We start from the raw sequence: 24,614 nt of genomic DNA on the forward strand, positions 1-24,614 counted from the left end.
GTCAGTGATTCATTAGTGAAGATGTCCGTGAAGGATACATGTTTGGTTAGTGTGTCAGCTCCCAGGCTGTCATCCGTGTTTCACAGACACTGTACAGCTGAAAATAAATGTTCATAGGATCTCCTCTTAATGGTCCGTGACACATGGATGACATCCATGTTGCATCCGTGTTTTTCCCAGACTCATAGACTATAATAGGCGTTATGGATCTATGAACACAGACAAAATAGAGCATGCTTTTGTGCTAAAACCACAAACCATACAAAAACACTGATGTGTGAATACACACATTAAAATGAATGGGTACATGGAAAACACGTACAGCACATGTCCATGAATCACTGACATGTGAATATGGCTTTAGGGTGTTTGGACATGTAGGCTTTTTATTTTTTTTAAAACGCTAAATATTTTTGCAGCCCAACTTGTTACTACTTGACTAATTTTTCTGGTGTTTATTTGTTCTTTGTCATTTTTGTTCTGTCAGTGTGGCATTTTTCAGTTTCACTAAAACTTCCCCCGGTGGATAAAGGTTGCAAATGATTGCACAAATGGCATTTTGCAAAAAATAAAATAAAAAATACTTCATTATATTTTCTGCCTCTCATCCCATATCTATTAAATCAAATTAATTATTTATTTCCTTTTTTTAATGCTTCTTAATTAATTCAGAACATCAACAAGCTAATTACTAAGGGCTCTTTCACACCTGCGTTCTTGTCTTCCGGCATAGAGTTCCGTCGTCGGGGCTCTATGCCGGAAGAATCCTGATCAGTTTTATCCTAATGCATTCTGAATGTCTTCAGTTCCGGAACGGAACGTTTTTTGGCCGGAGAAAATACTGCAGCATGCTGCGCTTTTTGCTCCGGCCAAAAATCCGGAACACTTGCCGCAAGGCCGGATCCGGAATTAATGCCCATTGAAAGGCCTTAAGCTAAACGTCGTTTCGGCGCATTGCCGGAGCCGACATTTAGCTTTTTCAGAGTGGTTACCATGGCTGCCGGGACGCTAAAGTCCTGGCAGCCATGGTAAAGTGTAGTGGGGAGCGGGGGAGCAGTATACTTACCGTCCGTGCGGCTCCCCGGGCGCTCCAGAGTGACGTCAGGGCGCCCCAAGCGCATGGATCATGTGATCACATGGATCACGTCATCCATGCGCATGGGGCGCTCTGACGTCATTCTGGAGCGCCCCGGGAGCCGCACGGACTGTAAGTATACCGCTCCCCCGCTCCCCGCTCCTACTATGGCAACCAGGACTTTAATAGCGTCCTGGGTGCCATAGTAACACTGAACGCATTTGGAAGACGGTTCCATCTTCAAATGCTTTCAGTACACTTGCGTTTTTCCGGATCCGGCGTGTAATTCCGGCAAGTGGAGTAAAGGCCGGATCCGGACAACGCAAGTGTGAAAGAGGCCTAAGACTGGCACATGAAACGTCTGGCTTAGTAAATATATCCCTATGTTTTAATTCCTTGTACTTTTTAAGGCTAGTTTCACACTTGCGGCAGGACGGATCCGACATGCTGTTCACCATGTCGGATCCGTCCTGCGGCTATTTCGCCGTGCCCCCGGGCCAACGCTCCGTCCCTATTGACTATAATGGGGACGGGGGCGGAGCTCCGGCGCAGCACAGCGGTGCACGGCGAAAGCCGCCGGACTAAAAAACCTGACATGCAGTAATTTTAGTCCGGCGGCCTTTCGCCGTGCACCGCTGTGCTGCGCCGGAGCTCCGCCCCCGTCCCCATTATAGTCAATAGGGACGGAGCGGCGGCCCGGGGGCACGGCGAAATAGCCGCAGGACGGATCCAACATGGTGAACAGCCTGTCGGATCCGTCCTGCCGCAAGTGTGAAAGTACCCTAAGATCTCTGCTGTCAGTCAAAGAAAACATTTTTGTTTATATCCAGCGGCTAAAAAAATGCCTCAGCAAATGGCATTTATCATGTATTAATGTATTGTTATCCATATTGTTACCTTTGCTGGCTGGATTCATTTTTCCATAGCAATATACACTGCTCATATCCAGATGTTACAACAACCACTGCGGCACAGATACACGGAGGCCAGAACTGGAGCTGCTGTGTATCCGTGCCTATGGGCGCCCCATGGTCCCTGCCACCAGAGAGGTTGGCACTTTTTCCTATAATGTGCAAGCATGGTCAATGCTGCTGGACTGTTGGGTGGTCTTAACCCTTGGAAACAAGCAGCGTATAATATGATGGACAAATGTATCAAGCCAGCAAAGGATGCAATATTTACAATCTCAATACATTAGTAAGTGCTTTGTATTAACTTTCTCTACATGATGAATGCTATTTGCTGAAGTGAGACAACCCCTTTTAATACAGAAGAAATCATATAACTCCATATATGATTATAATGTTTTGACCCAACTAGGTCTTTCCCAAGTTTGAGAAAGTTGAAATGGGTTTAAATTAGTGTTAAGCGAGTATGCTCGGCCGAACACCAGTTCGGCTCAAGCATCGCGATGCTTGGCACATCGCAGTGTTCGACCGAATATCTTGTGGGCTCGAACTGTAAAGTTTCTGCTGGGATTTGAACTCGCAACCTTCTACATTAGAGACATTAGTAAAATACTTTGCGATACTCAGGTGCACCCGAGCACAATGGAAGTCAATTAGCATTAAACCAGGCACTCCCTGCTCTGAAGAGGGGAGGGTGCCGGGTCCCACTGAGGTCTATGCAGAAGATCACTGTACAGTGAGGGAATCCCCCAGTGTGAGATTCCGCGGCTTAGGAGTCCCTGCTCTGACTCTGACTCCATATATAGCTATGTTAATATAAGGAGTTAGTGCTTGGGGACACCCAGTGTATTTAAATCTAATTTAGCCTCTTTTTTTGAAAAGTTTCTGCTGGGATTTGAACTCACAAGCTTCTACATTAGAGAAATAGAAGCTAAATTAGATTTAAATACACTGGGTGTCCCCAAGCACTGACTCCATATATTGACATAGCTATATATGGAGTCAGAACAGGGACTCCTAAGCCGCGGACTCACACTGGGGGATTCCCTCACTGTACAGCGATCTTCTGTATAGACCTCAGTGGGACCCAGCACACTTCCATCTTCAGATCAGGGGGTGCCTGGTTTAATGTTCGGATTTTCCCATTGACTTCCATTGTGCTCGGGTGCTCTGTAGAGCACCCGAGCATCGCAAAGTGTTCTACTACAGCACCCGAGCACTTTGGTGCTCGATCAACACTAGTTGAAATGTTATTGCATGTGAATGAAGACCAATAATTACACATGTAGTGTAATTACACATCTAGTGCTGCAATTTCTGTAATGTGTTGAGGGTCTGAGGAACCAGGACCATGGATGGATTGCTAGTGTCTGGCTACCTACACAAGGGAGGTATGATGCTAGTAGATCTTTTTTGTCCCATACACTTTAAGATAGCTGTCAAACTCCTCTAGTAGTAGCTTATCTCTCATGCAACACAGGATTAAGCATGTTGAAGTCCAACATGCTAGATCCTTTTTCACCCCATGTATGGTTCCAGGGAGAGTCTGATGACCCACATATACACTGGATAAATGAAATTGGTGGGTTGACATTTGTGTATAGGTACCTTCAGTGCTGGAGGACTTCATATTACATAATCTCATATTATACAGTAGTTCTTCTTCATATTGTGTGTATAAGTTGACAATGAAAACATTTATATTCTTGGTGACCTTTATTGCTGGGTGTGAAGTTCTAAATGACCCAGTGGAAAATAACAATCTAACAAAAGAGGAAATGGCATTGAGAGTTTTGGTTTGACTAAGTATTCTGCACACTTGAGTGTAAGAAAAAGTCAACAAAAGGCAGGTACTCTGTAAAACAGCACCTGTGTGTAGGTATAAAGGTGGCCGTACGTAAAGATGAATGTCAGCTGAACCTGCCAATTTACCCCTAGGGAAGTAAAAGGTCAGGACTGTTGGATTTCAATATACTTGACCTTTTTGTTTTCAAGAGAGATAAGCTGCTTTACCATGATAGAACATCTTCTCTCACATAGGACAAATCTGTTGCATTGTCTTTGTGCAGTGCAAAATGTTTGTTCCCCCCTATGTTATGTAAGCCCAATGGTAAGTGTACAGGCAACTGAAAGGTTAAATCCTTGTTTATGGATGGCAGCTCTTACACAGCGAGATGTGCCGCATGACAGCAAATGTTAGAAGAGTTAAGTAACAAATACCATTTGTTAGACTTTTTTGCAACCTGCTGTCATGCGACTGTTTTAGAATGGTAATTTGGCTCTTAAAAAAAACCCACAACCATATTGCAGAAAAGTTGTAGGTAATTGTGTAACACCCCGGAGAGGTGCAATGATAATATCTATGATATGCAACTGTTTTATTACATGTAAAGTGCCTGGTTCACCAGCAGGTGGAAGTGCAAGTGGCAGAGCTATAGTTAGTTAGAGAGAATGGAACTCACCATTCCATTCTTCCCCCACGTTTGGCACAAGTGGGCCAGTTCTGCTTCCTGCCGGAAGTTTCCAGTTAGAGTTAGTCTAGTTCTAGACAGGAGAGGAGTGTGAGCAGGGGCACGGTCAGGCATGCCAACGCCAGCCAGACCACCCTTAGCTCTGCTGGCCATGAAGAAAGATGTCTGGAAGCCGTAAGGGCCAGAGGAATAGTTCTTCAGCCACCATAAGAGAAATCAGCAAGAGGAAGAGTTCTTCAGCTGAAAATAAGTTGTTTGCTGAGTGTCAGGAGGGGAATAACAGTTGACGCCACCCCATCCAAAGATACCAGGACGGTCCTAAAGTCCAGAAACCAGACTTAAGCAGAATTTAATGCAGCTTAAAGAAAGCAAGCAAAGTATTTAGTCAAGCCTGTCAGTACAGCAGAGAAAGGGAGCAAGCAGAGTTATTGAAGAAGCCTGCCAGTTTATGCTAACGCCTGCTGGGACCAAGATAAAGTTTGAAGATTGTTTTGGATAAACTTTTACTCAAGTAAAGCTGCTGTTCAACTACATACAAGGTCTGGACTCAATCTTTCTATTATCCCTCAATTATCTTCCCCTTTTTATTGCTTCTGAGCCAAAGACCGGGGTCCAGCAGTATCCAGGTAGGAGCACCGTGACACACAATAAGAGATGTTTAGGCTACACTATTAGATCACTCGACACTTCCTACTACACCTGGGAAGCGATAGGGGCCCTTGGGGGGGGGGGGGGCGGCCCACGTTTTAATTGCAATTGCACGCAACTAGTATTGTGGTCTATGATAGCAAACTCTCATGCAACTTGCACCCTGCAACCAGAAATCCAGCAGTGTTGGATTTTCCGCGATTGTCGTGTCACAGTTGCGCATACCTCCCAACTTTTGAAAATCGCAAAGAGGGACAATATATGCCGGCATACATTGTGGCAGTTTTTTTCATACTAGGCCACGCCTCTAACTCCGCCCAAAGCATAATTACTAACCCCAGTCACAACTGCAGCAGCCGGGGATCGGTTAGGTGAGTATAAGTTCCTTTTTTTTTTTTTTTTTTACAGCATGTGGAGCCTCTGGGACTATTTTTTTTTTCCTGCTCTTCAATAACCATTTAAATATTATCACATAAATTATACAGATTATAGATATTTTAAGGTAGAAATTGCACAAAATAATGAAGTTATGGTCTAACATACAGGTAGAAACCATACAGATAGCTTAGTAAGAAGCTATTTAGTAAATTTATAAATGGACATTTATGCGTTAATTCCCCAGATCAAAAAGAGGGACATTTAATGATCAAAGAGGGACAGAGGGACATGGGTGAAAAAGAGGGACTGTCCCTCCAAAAAGGGACACTTGGGAGGCACGCAGTTGCAGTATGTCGTGTGTTGCACTGCAACAACATTGATGCAATGTCCCCATGTGATCCCAGCCTAAGGCCTCATGCACACGACCGTTGTGTGCATCCGCGTCCGTTCCGTCATTTTTCACAGTTTAGCGGAGGTCCCATTCATTTCTATGGAGCTGTGAAAAAAAACTGATAGTCCTCAGTTTTTTCTCCGCGTCCGTGATCCGTGATTCCAGTCCGTCAAAAAAATATAACCTGTCCTATTCTTGTCAGTGGAAAACGGAGGACGGACCCCTTCAAGTCAATGGGTCCGTCAAAAAAAACTGATGCACAACTTTTTTTCTACAAGACCGTGGTGTAATAAAATTACACTTTTCATTAACCTTCCTTTTTTTTCCCCCTGTCAGACAAAAAAAAAGGAAGACACAAGGAAACACAACTGAAGCAAAATCGGACACGGACCACTAAAGCCAAATCCCTGACTGTGAAAAAACACTGTCGTGTGCATGAGGCCTAAAGGAGGTGGCTGTGGTGAGAGAATCCAAAAAAAGTGTACATTTCTGCGTCAGCTGCTTGAGTTTATTTTGCACATGTACAGGGGTTGCTGAGTTTTTATTTAAAGGGTCAGCAGTGAGTTTTCATCAAGCTTTTTATATGTCATAGAGACATATCAAAAGTATCGATTAGTGGGGGTCTGAGTGCTGAGACTCCCGCCGATTGCTAGAATGAAGAGAGAGAAGTGCCCACGTATGCAGCTCTCTCTCCTTGCTGCAGGGCCGGGCCCATAGACTTTGTGTTGAGTTCATCTTGCTTCATCTCCTGTGGAGAGGAGAAAGAGCGTGATGTAGAAGCGCCTCTCTCTCCTTGTTCTAACCATTATTGGGGGTCTCAGCCCTCAAACCTCCACTGATCAAAACGTTTGATGTCTCTATGACATATCAAAAGTTTACTGAAAACTCAGTGACCCTTTAACTCGGACAGCCCTTTTTTTTAATTTCTACTCTTTAAAATCTCCAGAGCTGTTCATTACGTAAGCCTTATGTAATTTCTATTGAAATACTGCAAACCCCTTTTGGTTTGAACAAGAAGCAGGTGGATAACGTATATGCAAAAACCGGTGCGGCGTATTTGCTCTTCAATATATAAACCTCCATATGAACAAAACCAGGGATCTCAAGTCTCCCTGAAGTTCAGGGAGTCTCCCGCTATTAGATAGCGTCTCCCTGACACCGCATGTGAGACAATATAGGAAAGGTTTACTGATAGCAGAGCAGAGAGATAAGAGAAGTGACAGATGACACAGAGTTTAGATTACAGGTTGAATTAACCCTTTAGGGTCAAATTGGCTTCTCAAGGAGATATATATATTAAAGGCATCTTCTTCTGTCTCATTCAGTAGCTATAGAACTATTGAGAGAGATGTATTTTTTTTAAATACATTTACACATTTAACCCTCCATTTTAATTATATTATTTACCCCAGTGTTAAATACCCCCCCCCCTTCCCCCGATGCTTGTTTTTTTCCTACAGTGGGGTAGAGAATTACACACAGGGTTCACTTGCTTCTTGTCTGCTCAGCGAATGAACCGAAGATTCGATTCATGAATCGGATCATTTGAATGAACTGATTCAAATGAACCGATTCATGTGAAAGATCCGAACTTCCAATCTCTAGTTTACTCGCAGTAAGCCTTTCCGGCAACCTGTAGCAGTGTCCCCTTCTCGGCGCGTGCGCACAGTGCAAGAAGAAGCCGATGCCAGCAGTCCGCAACGGCACATCAGGCTGAGCCTGTGCGCACGCGCGGGATCTCAAAGCGGGAGGAGGGGGAGGGAGGGAGAGGCGGTGCTGGGCACGAACGGCGATGCGTGCGGCCGGGCACCCTGCATCCACAGACCTCCCCTGCTTGGGCACCTTATTTCAATGATTGACAGGCTAGTAAAACCTGTTTTTCCGCAGAATAAAGCCACAAATAGCTTTTATAAGGCCACCTTAGAAATCAGAATGCTACCCTGGACATGAGCATGTGTTTAGCTCACAGGACTTATAGGTGGTGACAGAATCCCTTTAATCATATACATAAATATGATAGTTTGGGGCAGGGTAATGAGCCCAGTCCTCCACACCATAGAGCAAAGTGTGCAGATACTGCATATGTTTGGAAAATGTAATAAAAAGTTTGTGAAAAAAAAAAAGAAAACCTCCCTGAAATGAGTTTTTGCAGGTTGGGATGTCTGACAAAACCATTAGTTAAGTTTCCACCTCTCTTTCTGTTAAGCTTCTCACAGAAGAATAGTACTAGTGTTTTTCTGTGTCTCTGAATTAAAGGGTGCTCACTGCCTACTAAGGCCTATTGCACACAACCGTATGGCTTTTTCAGTGTTTTGCGATCCGTTTTTCACGGATCCGTTGTTCCGTTTTTTGTTTCCATTGTGTTTCCGTTTCTGTTCCGTTTTTCCGTTCCGTTTTTCCGTATGGCATATACAGTATACAGTAATTACATAGATAAAATTGGGCTGGGCATAACATTTTCAATAGATGGTTCAGCAAAAAACGGAACGGAAACGGAAGACATACGGATGCATTTCCGTATGTGTTCCGTTTTTTTGCGGACCCATTGACTTGAATGGAGCCACGGACTGTGATTTGCGGGCAATAATAGGACATGTTCTATGTTAGAACGGAAAAACGGAAATACGGAAACGGAATGCATACGGAGTACATTTCGTTTTTTTTGCGGACCCATTGAAATGAATGGTTCCGTATACGGACCGTATAAGGAACGCAAAAAACGTCCAGTAAACGGGGAAAAAAAAACGTCCGTGTGCAATAGGCCTAAGACGGTTTAACCCCTTAAGGACCCTGCCATTTTTCACCTTATGGACCAGGCGATTTTTAGCAAATCTGACATGTATCACTTTATGTGGTGATAAATTTAAAACGCTTTTACTTATCCAGGCCATTCTGAGATTGTTTTCTCGTCACATATTGTACTTCATGACAGTGGTAAATTTGAGTCCAAAAATTTCACTTTTATTTATAAAAAAGTAAAAAATTAGCAAATTTCAATTTCTCTACTTTTATAATAGATAGTAATACCTCCAAAAATAGTTATTAATTAACATTCCCCATATGTCTACTTCATATTAACATTTCCCATATGTCTACTTCATGATATGTCTCTATGACTAAAATTACTGCATGTCAGGTTTTTTAGTCCGGCTGCTTTCTCCGTGCACCGCCGTGCTGCGCCGGAGCTCCGCCCCCGTCCCCATTATAGTCAATGGGGACAGAGCGGCGGCCCAGGGGCACGGCGAAATAGCCGCAGGACGGATCCGACATGGTGAACAGCATGTCGGATCCGTCCTGCCGCAAGTGTGAAACTAGCCTTTAAGGCTACTTTCACACTAGCGTTATTTGAATCTGGCGTTCAATTCCGTCACCAGAACTGGCCGCCGGATCCGGAAAAACGTGTGAAAACGGATTACATTTGAATCCTGATCAGGATTTTGATCATAATGAAAAACTGCATTGGAAAAAACGGATCCGCTATTTATGGACTTTAACTTTTTTTCACATTTTTCGGGTTTAACATGCATAAGCCGGATCCGGTTTGACGGAACACATGGCGCCGGATCCGGCGTTAATGAAAGTCAATTGGAAAAAGGCCGGATCCAGCGTTCAGTCAAAGTGTTCAGGATTTTTGGCCGGAGGTAAAAATACAACATGCTACGGTTTTCTGAAAAGCCTGATCAGTCAAAAAGACTGAACTGAAGACATCCTGATGCATCCTGAACGGATTACTCTCCATTCAGAATGCATGGGGATAAAACTGATCAGTTCTTTTCCGGATTTGAGCCCCTAGGACGGAACTCAGCGCCGGAAAAGAAAAACGCTAGTATGAAAGTAGCCTTAGAAGCAAATCTTAAAATTTTTAAGAACATTTCCAAACCCCAATTTTTTCAGGACCAATTCAGTTATAAAGTCACTTTCTGAGGCTTACATATTAGAAACCACCCATAAATCACCCCATTTTAGAAACTACACCCCTCAAGCTATTCAAAACTGATTTTACAAACTTTGTTAACCCTTTAGGTGCCCCACGAGAATTAAATGAAAATGGGAATGAAATTTCAAAATTTCACTTTATTTAGCAGACTTTAAATTTTTAATTAATTTTTTTCTGCAACACATCAAGGGTTAAAAGCCAAACAAAGCTCAAAATCTATTAGGCCCCTTTCACACGAGCGAGTATTCCGCGCGGATGCGATGCGGGAGGTGAACGCATTGCACCCGCACTGAATACTGACCCATTCATTTCTATGGGGCTGTGCACACGAGCGGTGATTTTCACGCATCACTTTTGCGTTGCGTGAAAATCGCAGCATGCTCCTCTTTGTGCGTTTTTCACGTAACGCAGGCCCCATAGAAATGAATGGGGTTGCGTGAAAATCGCAAGCATCCGCAAGCAAGTGCGGATGCGGTGCGATTTTCACGCACGGTTGCTAGGAGACGATCGGGATGGAGACCCGAACCTTATTATTTTCCCTTATAACATGGTTATAAGGGAAAATAATAGCATTCTGAATACAGAATGCATAGTAAAACAGGGCTGGAGGGGTTAAAAAAAAATAAAAAGTCATTTAACTCACCTTTATCCACTTGCTCGCGTAGCCGGCATCTCCGTCTGACTCTTTTACTGTCTAGGACCTGTGGAGAGCATTAACTATAGTTTAAGGACCTGGGATGACGTCACTCCGGTCATCACATGGTACGTCACATGATCTTTTACCATGGTGATTCACCATGGTAAAAGATCATGTGACGTACCATGTGATGACCAGAGTGACGTCATCCCAGGTCCTTAAACTATAGATAATGCTCTCCACAGGTCCTAGACAGTAAAAGAGTCAGACGGAGATGCCCGGCATCGCGAGCAAGTGGATTAAGGTGAGTTAAATGATTTTTTATTTTTTTTAACCCCCTCCAGCCCTGTTTTACTTAGCATTCTGTATTCAGAATGCTATTATTTTCCCTTATAACCATGTTATAAGGGAAAATAATACTATTTACAGAACACCGATCCCAAGCCCGAACTTCTGTGAAGAAGTTCGGGTTTGGGTACCAAACACGCGCGATTTTTCTCACGCGAGTGCAAAACGCATTACAAGGTTTTGCACTCGCACGGAAAAATCGTGGGTGTTCCCGCAACGCACCCGGACATTTTTCCGCAACGCCCGTGTGAAAGAGGCCTTAGGCCTTGTTCACACTTCAGTGTTTGGTCAGTGATTTCCATCAGTGATTTGTGAGCCAAAACCAGAAGTGGAGCCTCCACAGACATGAGGTAGAAGGGAAAGATCTGCTCCTGTTCTGTGTTTAGAGCAGCACCTGGTTTTGGCTCACAAATCACTGATGGAAATCACTGACCAAACACTGAAGTGTGAACGAGGCCTTACCCTGAATCTGTAGTTTACAGAAACACCCCATGTGTGCTAAAAAAAATGATGTATGGCCACACGGCAGGCTTCAGAGTGGAAGGAGCACCATATGGCGTTATGAGAGAGGATTTAGCTGGAATGGTAATTGGGAGCTATGTCGCATATGAAGACACCCTGAGGTGGCCCTAGAGTGGAAACCCCCAAAAAGTGACCCCATTCCAGAAACTACACCCCTTAAGGAATATTTGAAGGTGTGTAGTGAGCACTTAGACCCATCAAGCGCTTCGCAGAATTAGGAAACGCTTGGCTGTGAAAATAAAAAATGACAATGTATTCCAGAAAAAGTTGCTTTACAACCACATTTTTCACTTTCACAAGGGATAACAGGACAAAATGCACCTCACATTTTGTTCCCCATTTCCTCCCGAATACGCCAACATCCCATATGTGCTCAAAAAATGATGTATGGGCGCATGGCAGGGCTCTAGATACTAGAAGCTAAATATGGATTTTGCTAACCTGAATTGGCAGACATGGATTTAAGATGCCATGTCACATTAAATAAATTCCTGAGGTCCCCAGAATTGAAAAACCCCAAGAAGTGACCCCATTTCGGAACGAGCACCCCCGTACAAACATTTTAAGTGGTGGAAAGGGTACTTTTTAGCAAACAAGTGTCTCACAGAAGGCAAAATTACTTGCTAGAAGCATTTCAAAACACACATTTGTAAAAATGAAAAATTACTAGCAGACCCCAATTTTTCACTTTCACAAGGGGTTAAAGGAGAAAATGCACCCCAGTTTATGTTCCCCATTTTCTCCCCATTTTGCGAACACCCCATATGTGCTCGTAGCCTGCTGTTTTGGCGCATAGCAGGCCTCTAGAGGCAAAGTGCAAAATATGTTTTTTGCAGGCTTGAATAAACAGACATGGATTTTAGCTGCCATGTTGCATTAAAAAAAAATTTCCCCAGAAATGAAAAACCCTAAAAAGTGATCCCATTTCGGAAAGAGCCCGCCCGTATTAACATTTTAAGGGGTGGAAAGGGCACTTTTGACCTAACAGGTGTTTCATAGAAAGTGGATATGTAAGCTATGTGGATTAAATCAGAGGTATAAAGTGGTAAAATTACAGGGTACATCAAGGATGAAATTAATACCCCATGGATGTGTGGTAGATTCTAAAACACTCCTGCATGCACAGGCCAGGTTTTTCAGGGCAGGTTTCGCAGTGGTAAATGGTGTCTTTCCTTATCCCCCTTTTGGAACACACCCTGCATCTTTTTTGGGCCCTTCCCTTCCTTGCTGTCTGGGGGACTTGACCTAGAAAATGTTGCCCTGGTAAGAAACGGGCACCATGACTTCCAGAAGTACTGGGACCCTCCCCGGCCTGGCTTTGAAAATTAGGGCCTTGATAACCACCTCTTGGAACTGGAGGAAAGTTCCTGTGTGGCCTGCAGATTGAAATAGCACATACGCATTGTACATTGCCACCTGTACAATGTGTACGGCCAGCTTTGTTTTTTGTGTGGCACTGTAGGGGCTTCAGAACTTGATTTGAAAGATCAACCCCTCCCTTGTGCTTATTGTAGTCCAGGATGCAAACTGGGGACAGTGGTAGTGGTACCTCGCACATGAGCAGGGGAGCTGGTATTTGTGTGAACTGTGGTCAGTAAAAGGACATCCCTCTTGTCCTTGTACTTAACCGCCAGCATATTCTCATTGCGGATAGCCCTACTTTCGCCCATTCTCATTGTTTGCTCTACCAGGGATCTAGGGAGGCGTCTCTGATTTTTGAGCACTGAATAGGGGTATGCTGGTATAATAGTTATCCACATAGAGGTGGTAACCCTTATCCAGCAGTGGGTGCAGCAAGTCCCATACAATCTTTCCACTAACTCACTAACTCCTAGGATGGGGGGGGGGGCATTCTGGGGGTTCTATGCGGTAATCTTTCCTTTGATAAACGCGGAACTTGTGGGTGTACCCAGAGCTAGTTCTGTGAAGCCCGCACTGTCTATCTGTATTCCAGAGTTGCCCACAAAATCGGAATTTGGGGCTGATAATCGTCAGGGGGTGGGGTCCATATGGGGTCACTCTGGGGGGCTGCCTACGCTGCTACCCTGGGGCGCCTTTTAGAGGGTTCCTCATCAGCGGATGATTATGATGATGAGGGGGCAGAGGAGTAGAGGAAAGTGGCATCCTCTTTTCCCTCCCTGGCCGACTCAGTATCAGAGGCAAGATGCCTCTTCAGCTGAGTAAACTCGTTGGGACGGACGGGCCATTTTTATTTTATTGGGGTGTTTTGTATGAAATGTGTAAAACTTTATTTAGTATGGGGTGTGTATCTAGTGTTTTCACACATAAAGGGGCTTGTTATAAATTTGAAATATAGAGAAAATAAAAAATATGAAATTTGCTGGATGCATGCACAAACCTACACTAACACTACCTAACTAAAATTGATTTCTATATATATGTATATGGAGATTTATATATATATAGATAAAACTAACTACACGAAAAAATCAATAAATAAATGTGCACAGTAAACTGAGCAGACCGGTCAGAAAAATGGATGTTTCTGATCAGACTGCAGCAGGTGCAGGACACACGCACGCACACAGATATTATGTGCGTGCAAAAATCTACACTAACACTACCTAACTAAAATTTATTTCTATATACATATGTATATGGAGATTTATACATATAGATAAAACTAACTACACAAAGAAAAAAAACTGAGCAGACCGATCAGAAAAATGGATGTTTCTGATCAGCGCTCAGCAGGTTGATTTCGATCTAACACTAAACGTACTTTACACCAAAAAATAAATAAAAAATTGAGCACAAAAACGACCAGTTAAAAAAATTGTACTTATTGGTGCTCAGGGCTGCAGAACGCACGCAAGCAGACGTTTGTTGCATTCGTGCAGACACTGCAGTATAAGAATTTACTGCAGATACAAAAAAGAACACTAGCTGAAAATTAACTTAATAAAAGCCATTTAAACTATACGTATCATTTGAATGGTATCCTTGGCAGCGCCCGCAGAAGAGGTTCATCTGTTTTTATCTCATCCACGTCCGACTTCTACTCCGGCACCCGTATGTTTTTTTTGGGCGCAGGCAAGAACCCAGGCTGCAGCCAAGACCCCGTTTGCTGGTCGGAATATACACCAGCAGGAGCCTATACAGCTGTTGTGACTACCTCACAACAGCATCTGGTAAGCGAATCTTTTAAGCATATATAATAATATTGTTAGCAATACCACACATGAGGCGCTGTCCTCCCTCTCTTCCTTTTTTCTCTTGTTCTGCATTTGAAAATGAACTTACATATATATATATATATATATATATATATATATATATATATATATATATATGATTCTAACTATTCTTAAAAAAAAAAAGGGACAGATAAAAAAAATATATATCTGCATAAAAAAAAGAGCCCAGCAGTGAAGTACGTACTGAAAAAATCTAAATTTCTTCGCCGCAGGCAAAATCGGACGGAAGGGGTGGGGGGAAGGGGGATAGGGACAGGAATTAGGGCTTGGGAAGGGGGGTGGATTAGGGATCTGGAACTTCTGCTGCAGAAAAAAAAAATCACTGCAGCAGATGCGCCAGATCTTCTTCTTCTTCTTCTTCTTCTTCTTTTTCTATACAGGAGCAGTAAAGGCAGTGAAAGCTGTGGTAGAACAGCAGATCGAGCACAGAGAAGCACAGAACCTCTCAGCATGCAGTCACCGGCTAGAATGGCTGCATGCAGGGAGGTTCTGCCCTTTCCTGTGCCGCTATAGCGCTGCCATTGGCTGGAGCGTTGTTCCAGCCAATCACAGCGCTGGCAGGGGACCCAAAACACTGGTGTCCCCTGCCTCACCTCGGAGGTGACCGGTGCTGACCTTTATTGACAAGATGAGTGGTATATGCTTTTTTAACTATGGCCCCCAGAAATTTACAATACTGATCGAGAGGATTTTCACGTAAGATCTCATAGCATTGGCCATCCAATAAAATATTCTCACACATGGCCATGTATTGTTGTCAAGGATCACTATGTTCCCTCCTTTATCAGATGGTTTAGTAATGATTTGTTCATCCCTTTCCAGTGACAGAAGTCCCTTTAACTCCTGTTTATCAATATTCGTGTGGCATGGGATCTGTCCCTCAGATAACGTAACTCTTGTGTGACCACCTCCAGAAACATGACTAGAGGTGAGTTGTCACTGACTGGGGGGGCATAGGCTTGCACACGGGGTGTGTCAAGTGTGCCTGGGCACACCCTAATCAAGCCTGCTGGCCAACGAATACTAATCAGTGCTTCCATTTTGGAAGCGCTCATTAGTACCGGAGAACCAGGAAGTGGTGAACGCTATGTACTTATCGCTTCCTGGTCCTCGGTTGTTGGCTGTGCAGGGCTGCGCCCAGCGTGAGGCGCTTTGTGACTTTGCGCTGTGTGCGCCAGTTCAGAGCACAGCCGACAGCAGGAGGAAGAGGATCGTGGGCGGCGAGGAGCGGCGGCGTCCAGGAGCAGAGAGGTAAGTGTTTTTTTTAAAATAAAAAATGAGGCTGCTGGGGGCATAATGGGGGCTAATGAGGCATATGGGGGCTAAAGAGGCATATGGGGCGGATGAGGTATAATGGGGCTAATGAGGCATAATGGGGGCTAATGAGAGGCATAATGGGGCAAATGGGGGCTAATGAGGCATAAGGGCTAATAATGGTGGCCAATGGCATAAAGGCTATACATATATATATACACTGCGTGCAGAATTATTAGGCAAATGAGTATTTTGACCACATCATCCTCTTTATGCATGTTGTCTTACTCCAAGCTGTATAGGCTCGAAAGCCTACTACCAATTAAGCATATTAGGTGATGTGCATCTCTGTAATGAGAAGGGGTGTGGTCTAATGACATCAACACCCTATATTAGGTGTGCATAATTATTAGGCAACTTCCTTTCCTTTGGCAAAATGGGTCAAAAGAAGGACTTGACAGGCTCAGAAAAGTCAAAAATAGTGAGATATCTTGCAGAGGGATGCAGCACTCTTAAAATTGCAAAGCTTCTGAAGCGTGATCATCTAACAATCAAGCGTTTCATTCAAAATAGTCAACAGGGTCGCAAGAAGCGTGTGGAAAAACCAAGGCGCAAAATAACTGCCCATGAACTGAGAAAAGTCAAGCGTGCAGCTGCCAAGATGCCACTTGCCACCAGTTTGGCCATATTTCAGAGATGCAACATCACTGGAGTGCCCAAAAGCACAAGGTGTGCAATACTCAGAGACATGGCCAAGGTAAGAAAGGCTGAAAGACGACCACCACTGAACAAGACACACAAGCTGAAACGTCAAGACTGGGCCAAGAAATATCTCAAGACTGATTTTTCTAAGGTTTTATGGACTGATGAAATGAGAGTGAGTCTTGATGGGCCAGATGGATGGGCCCGTGGCTGGATTGGTAAAGGGCAGAGAGCTCCAGTCCGACTCAGACGCCAGCAAGGTGGAGGTGGAGTACTGGTTTGGGCTGGTATCATCAAAGATGAGCTTGTGGGGCCTTTTCGGGTTGAGGATGGGGTCAAGCTCAACTCCCAGTCCTACTGCCAGTTTCTGGAAGACACCTTCTTCAAGCAGTGGTACAGGAAGAAGTCTGCATCCTTCAAGAAAAACATGATTTTCATGCAGGACAATGCTCCATCACACGCGTCCAAGTACTCCACAGCGTGGCTGGCAAGAAAGGGTATAAAAGAAGAAAATCTAATGACATGGCCTCCTTGTTCACCTGATCTGAACCCCATTGAGAACCTGTGGTCCATCATCAAATGTGAGATTTACAAGGAGGGAAAACAGTACACCTCTCTGAACAGTGTCTGGGAGGCTGTGGTTGCTGCTGCACGCAATGTTGATGGTGAACAGATCAAAACACTGACAGAATCCATGGATGGCAGGCTTTTGAGTGTCCTTGCAAAGAAAGGTGGCTATATTGGTCACTGATTTGTTTTCGTTTTGTTTTTGAATGTCATAAATGTATATTTGTGAATGTTGAGATGTTATATTGGTTTCACTGGTAAAAATTAATAATTGAAATGGGTATATATTTGTTTTTTGTTAAGTTGCCTAATAATTATGCACAGTAATAGTCACCTGCACACACAGATATCCCCCTAATATAGCTAAAACTAAAAACAAACTAAAAACTACTTCCAAAAATATTCAGCTTTGATATTAATGAGTTTTTTGGGTTCATTGAGAACATGGTTGTTGTTCAATAATAAAATTAATCCTCAAAAATACAACTTGCCTAATAATTCTGCACTCCCTGTATATATATATATATATATATATATATATATATACAGTACAGACCAAAAGTTTGGACACACCTTCTCATTCAAAGAGTTTTCTTTATTTTCATGACTATGAAGGCATCAAAACTATGAATTAACACATGTGGAATTATATACATAACAAACAAGTGTGAACCAACTGAAAATATGTCATATTCTAGGTTCTTCAAAGTGGCCACCTTTTGCTTTGATTACCGCTTTACAAACTCTTGGCATTCTTTTGATGAGCTTCAAGAGGTAGTCCCCTGAAATGGTCTTCCAACTGTCTTGAAGGAGTTCCCAGAGATGCTTAGCACTTGTTGGCCCTTTTGCCTTCACTCTGCGGTCCAGCTCACCCCAAACCATCTCGATTGGGTTCAGGTCCGGTGACTGTGGAGGCCAGGTCATCTGGCGCAGCACCCCATCACTCTCCTTCATGGTCAAATAGCCCTTACATTTAAAGTTTTCCCAATTTTTCGGCTGACTGACTGACCTTCATTTCTTAAAGTAATGATGGCCACTCGTTTTTCTTTACTTTGCTGCTTTTTTCTTGCCATAATACAAATTCTAACAGTCTATTCAGTAGGACTATCACCTGTGTATCCACCTGACTTCTCCTCAACGCCACTGATGGTCCCAACCCCATTTATAAGGCAAGAAATCCCACTTATTAAACCTGACAGGGCACACCTGTGAAGTGAAAACCATTTCAGGGGACTACCTCTTGAAGCTCATCAAGAGAATGCCAAGAGTGTGCAAAGCAGTAATCAAAGCAAAAGGTGGCTACTTTGAAGAACCTAGAATATGACATATTTTCAGTTGTTTCACACTTGTTTGTTATGTATATAATTCCACATGTGTTAATTCATAGTTTTGATGCCTTCAGTGTGAATCTACAATTTTCATAGTCATGAAAATAAAGAAAACTCTTTGAATGAGAAGGTGTGTCCAAACTTTTGGTCTGTACTGTATATGTCAAAAAAATGGGCAGCACTCCATGAAGTAAAAAAAGTACAAAAAAATCTTTATTTACCCAAGCAGGACCTGCTTGGGTAAATAAAGATATTTTTTTTTGTACTTTTTTACTTCATGGAGTGCTGACAATTTTTTTACATCCATACATTGGATTTGCTTATATCCACATTGGGCCAGCTGCACCCTCTTGCTTGCATCAGAGACGGTGCTGCCACTTTTTTTTTCTTTATATATATATATATATACATACACACGCGCAGTGTGTGTGTGTGTGTGCGTTTGTGCTTTAGGGTGCACACCCTAATGCAATAGGCTGCGCATGCCTATGTGGGGGGGGGGGGGTTGGGTAGATGGTAGCCTAAGGTTGGTAAACAGACCCTCTCCTAAATTCTTTTGTCCAGAGGTCTGCCGATAGTTGTACATCTGGCATATCCTCCAGAGAGATCCCTAATTCGGCACACTGCCGTTGATCATGGTTATGGAAGAATTTCTTCAATTTTAACTTCCGGATGAATAGATTAATGTCTTTAACCCATTCAAAGGTTTTAAACTTATGGGATGGTACACAAGACAAGCCTTTCTGTAAAAGGTTCATCTCTCCTTCAGTCGGGGTCCGTTTAGAGAAGTTAATAATCTGTAGGCTATCTGTACCAGTAATCCTTGGGCGGCACATTGTTATGGATTTGTCCTGGAGATAATCCATGACAAATTAGTTACACAAATGCGAACATCTCCCCCCTCCCCCGCTTTTCTTCCTGTGACTCAGGCATGTGATTGCTGGTATGGACTTTACAACATTTACTAACTACACAACAATTCTCTAAAATGATCATGGTCATAAAAATTACAACTTAAACACCACTTCCCTTATAAAACCGCTGGTCCAAACACAGGCATTTAATAGCAATCACTCACATGACAAGAAGGAGGATATGTTTTGTGAACAGGAGTCTCTGGTTGCAGATATAATAATAATAACAATAAGGGTCCATTCACGCGACCGTAGAACGGGTCCGCATCCGTTCCGCAAATTGAGTGGTGAACCAACAGAGCCCCACATACTCTCCCCCTGAAGAAGCTTACGCGAAACGTGCGTTGGGGCTCTGTTGGTTCACCACTCAGGTATTTACTTTATGGCTCTCTTTATGGCTGATCCAATGTAATATACTTATGCACCTGGTCATATTTGCACCATGCACTTTATATCTTGGTATGTACTGTATTTTATTCTGATTTAGTCTTGATAGCTTTGGCTAGTCCTCTATATATTTGATATCTGGCTTGGGCCATATATATATTTTAGGATATTTATATTATCTTTCTAGCCTTGATACGTTTTGTTATCCTGTGGTGCACCATTATTCTGCGTGCTCTCCATTCACCATTGTATTGTTGTTTTTTATGTGTATTTTAAAACATTTTGTCTCTTGTTGAGACTATAATAAAGTTTACATTCATCATTATTTGTGCTAGCCTTGTTTTCTTTTTTGGTGTTCTACCCTACGTGCAGGCTGAGCACGTGCACTCACATTCTTTGTGAGTCATTTTCTATTGGTGGTATATATATTGATTGTAAGGTAGTAAACAGGATAGCGCTGCTTTATAGTTAAAGTTACTCAAGGTTAAGGATTACTGTTTAGATATGTATACTGTTGTGAGCGGCGGAGACACTGTTATGGGGGGGATCTGTGGATGACACTATATAGCATAAGATGCTATATAGTGTCATCCACAGATCCACCCCCCCCCCCCCATAGCATGGTTATCCACAGATCCCCCTCCCCATAACAGTGCCACCCCCTCCCCATAACAGTGCCATCCACAGATCCCTCTCACCATAACAGTGCCACCCCCCCTCCCCATAACAGTAGCATTCACAGATCCCCCATAACAGTGCCATCCACAGATCCCCCCCATAACAGTGCCATCCACAGATCCCCCAAACCAGTGTCATCCACAGATGCCCCCATAACAGTTTCATCCACAGATCCCCTCCATAACAGTGTCATCCACAGATCCCCCATAATAGTGTCATCCACAGACCACTATTAGTTCAAAACCCACCAAAAGCATTTTGGTTCAAAATATTTTTTTTATTATTTTCCTCCTCAAAAACCTGGGTTCGTCTTATGGGCGGGTGCGTCTTATAGGGTGAAAAATACGGTAATTCCACAACAGCTGGAGTGCTGGGGTTGCTGACTCCTGGCCAGAACCTACACAGGGCTCTCATATCCAGAGAAATTGCCTTGCTGGCCAACACATGGTTAGGGAAATGGGCCAAGGGTCTTGGACAGTGGTGGCAAGAGAGGGCCATAATGAACTGCCCATATGGAGCTTTGATATGAAACACACTGTTCAATACTCAGTTGTAGATTTCACAATACCATGGCTCAATACTTTGTACACCATACGCTTTATATATAAAATCTACAAAATGTTAAAATAATACTAAATTTCATCTTGCTTTTCAATACATACCCTTAATTTACACTGCCTATGTAATACTGTAGTTACTATATAATTATACCCAAATATAGTTAATCTAGATATAGCCACATTTAATATAATATATATGCTGGACTGGAGCATCCAGACCTGATTTCCTTTCTGCATCAGTTAAAGAGGTTTGTCTTATTGACAGATTCACTTCAAAGATTCAACGTCTGCAAATAGAAAATGATCTGCATTTCTCATTTTCTTTCACATACTCAGACTAGATGGCTTAAGTGTGTTCATGGCTGTTGCCCATTTGTGCAAAGGAATTACTGTTAGGGTACATTCACCCGGTGTTTTCAGAACGATTGATGTCTATGGAGCTATTCGCATGTCCATGTTTTTAATGGCCCCGTGAATAATGGACATCCAAAAATAAGACGTGTCCTAATTTTGTCCATTTTGATGGCCATGCATATCCTATTAAAGTTAATGGGTCCATTTAGAAAGAAGTTCACCCATCCAGTGACGTCTCAAAACGGGTAAGCTATGAAAAAAAAAACAGGTACACTACTGGGACCACCACTGAGACCTGCTTCTATCTCCGGAACAGGGAGTCGGAAGTAAAGGACAGAACACTGAGTATTTGATTCATCATCTCCATTCACTGCCATGAGACATCTGAAAATAGCTGAGCAAGCTATTTTTGAAAGATCCATAGTACGGAATGGAAAGCAAGCTGCAGAAGCTCCGCCACCTCTCCATTAGCCACTATAGGATTAGTGGAAATACTGTAGTTCAGTCAGTGCTCAGATATTCTGGAACTCCCATAATGGTGAATGGAGGATGGCCCCACATGCATGGCTGCCCTCCCTTCACTTTGGGGGCCCTGTTCTGGAGATAGGTGCGGGTCCCACCTCTGGGTTCTGCATCTATCTGCCATTTTTGGTGTACAGTCATGGCCAAAAGTTTTGAGAATTACATAAATATTGGAAATTGGAAAAGTTGCTGCTTAACTTTTTATAATAGCAATTTGCATATACTCCAGAATGTTATGAAGAGTGATCAGATGAATTGCATAGTCCTTCTTTTCCATAAAAATTAACTTAATCCCAAAAAAAGCTTTCCACTGCATTTCATTGCTGTCATTAAAGGACCTGCTGAGATCATTTCAGTAATCATCTTGGTAACTCAGGTGAGAATGTTGACGGGCACAAGGCTGGAGATCATTATGTCAGGCTGATTGGGTTAAAATGGCAGACTTGACATGTTAAAAGGAGGGTGATGCTTGAAATCCTTGTTCTTCCATTGTTAACCATGGTGACCTGCAAAGAAACGCGTGCAGCCATCATTGCGTTGCATAAAAATGGCTTCACAGGCAAGGATATTGTGGCTACTAAGATTGCACCCCAATCAACAATTTATAGGATCATCAAGAACTTCAAGGAAAGAGGTTCAAATCTTGTTAAGAAGGCTTCAGGGCGTCCAAGAAAGTCCAGCAAGCGCCAGGATCGTCTCCTAAAGAGGATTCAGCTGCGGGATCGGAGTGCCACCAGTGCAGAGCTTGCTCAGGAATAGCAGCAGGCAGGTGTGAGCGCATCTGCACACACAGTGAGGCGAAGACTTTTGGAAGATGGCCTGGCGTCAAGAAGGGCAGCAAAGAAGCCACTTCTCTCCAAAAAAAAACATCAGAAAGTATGGTGAATGGACTGCTGAGGACTGGGGCAAAGTCATATTCTCCGATGAAGCCTCTTTCCGATTTTTTGGGGCATCTGGAAAAAGGCTTGTCCGGAGAAGAAAAGGTGAGGGCTATCATCAGTCCTGTGTCATGCCAACAGTAAAGCATCCTGAGACCATTCATGTGTGGGGTTGCTTCTCATCCAAGGGAGTGGGCTCACTCTCACAATTTTGCCCAAAAACACAGCCATGAATAAAGAATGGTACCAAAACACACTCCAACAGCAACTTCTTCCAACAATCCAACAACAGTTTGGTGAAGAACAATGCATTTTCCAGCACGATGGAGCACCGTGCCATAAGGCAAAAGTGATAACTAAGTAGCTCGGGGACCAAAATGTTGACATTTTGGGTCCATGGCCTGGAAACTCCTCAGATCTTAATCCCATTGAGAACTTGTGGTCAATCCTCAAGAGGCGGGTGGACAAACAAAAACCCACTAATTCTGACAAACTCCAAGAAGTGATTATGAAATAATGGGTTGCTATTAGTCAGGAATTGGCCCAGAAGTTGATTGAGAGCATGCCCAGTCGAATTGTAGAGATCCTGAAAAAGAAGGCCAACACTGCAAATACTGACTCTTTGCATAAATGTCATGTAATTGTCGATAAAAGCCTTTGAAACATATGAAGTGCGTGTAATTATATTTCACTACATCACAGAAACAACTGAAACAAAGATCTAAAAGCAGTTTAGCGGCAAACTTTGTGAAAACTAATATTTGTGTAATTCTCAAAACTTTTGGCCACGACTGTAGTCTAGCAATGAGCCACTAATGGTAAAATGGGAAAACCTCTTTAACCCCTTCCTGACCACCCACCATAAATTTATGGCAGAAGTCGCCCGCCATAGCCGCCAGTTGCCCGCTGTCTTAAACAGCAGACACCTGGAGCTAACGTCTTCAACTGGCAATAACGCAGATCGCAGACATTTAACCCTGCAGATGCCGTGGTCAAATGTAGCGATTAGGAAGCTGTTCATTCTCTGCAGCAGCCTCAGTCCCCCTGAAGGAACCAAGGATGCCACAGAAATGATCCTATGGAGACCCTGCCTTATACCACTGGAGTCTCATAGACTCCAGTGCTAATGCATTAGAGTCTAAGGGAGAAGAGATCTGATGATCATATGTTCAAGTGCCCTAGGGGAATTTTTTAAAAGTGTAAAAGAAAAAAAAGGTTTTTAAAAATATAAAAATTCAAATCACACCCTTTCGCCAAAATTAAAATAAAAATAAACAACTTTTAAAAAACATCATAAGCATAGTCTCTTACGAAAACGCACATACTATTATAATCCCATACAGCGAATGGTATAATGGAAAAAAACATCACAATAGACTATTCTCCATTCTTTTGTCACTTCACCCCCCAAAAAAAATTAATAAAAAGTGATGAAAATGTAATTCACACTCCAAAATATATTAGTAAAAACTACAGATTGTCCCACAAAAAATAAGCCCTCATTGTCACGATCAGCGGGTGTGGACCCACTGTGCAACGTGACCTACTCCTTATCCTTAACAGTACCCCAGATGGTGGGGAAAGACTTTCCCTAGGAGAGCATTAGGTCACCAACTCTTGCGGGTGGTTGATACACGAAGCATTTGGCCCATACGGACTAGGGGATACCAGTGCAAAGCACCAGAGGTGTGGATGTAGTCAACAGGACAAATCGTAATCAGGAGCAACAATGCAGGACAGAAGGGTTGGGCAGAGGCAAAGTCGTACAAGCAAAAGGTAAGTGCAGGCGGCATAGATACAGGTCAGGCAATCCGGGTCAGCAACAGGAGAGTCAAAACAAAACAGGCAGGGATCAGACAGGTGGTTGAATCCAGAAGGCAGACAAAAGTCAAGAGTTCAGGAACACTGGAATGTATGAATGCAGACCTTAGCAGGAC

General features: G+C 43.1%; 1 protein-coding gene across 2 annotated transcripts in view; it reads right to left on the reverse strand.

Moving 5' to 3' along the window:
• LOC121008206 (lipopolysaccharide-induced tumor necrosis factor-alpha factor homolog) overlaps positions 1-24,614 on the reverse strand; it is a 60,191-nt gene that overhangs the window by 27,565 nt on the left and 8,012 nt on the right. Inside the window, exon 1 of one of the 2 annotated variants that reach the window (XM_040440623.1) lies at positions 24,477-24,500. The exons of the other annotated variant lie outside the window; for it this stretch is intronic. The gene's annotated coding sequence lies outside the window, so the exon portion shown is untranslated. Of the gene's footprint in view, positions 1-24,476; positions 24,501-24,614 lie in introns of those variants that run through there. 2 annotated transcript variants of the gene reach the window in all.

This window comes from Bufo bufo, chromosome 7 (genome assembly GCF_905171765.1).
Source record: "Bufo bufo chromosome 7, aBufBuf1.1, whole genome shotgun sequence".
Lineage (NCBI taxonomy): Eukaryota > Metazoa > Chordata > Amphibia > Anura > Bufonidae > Bufo > Bufo bufo.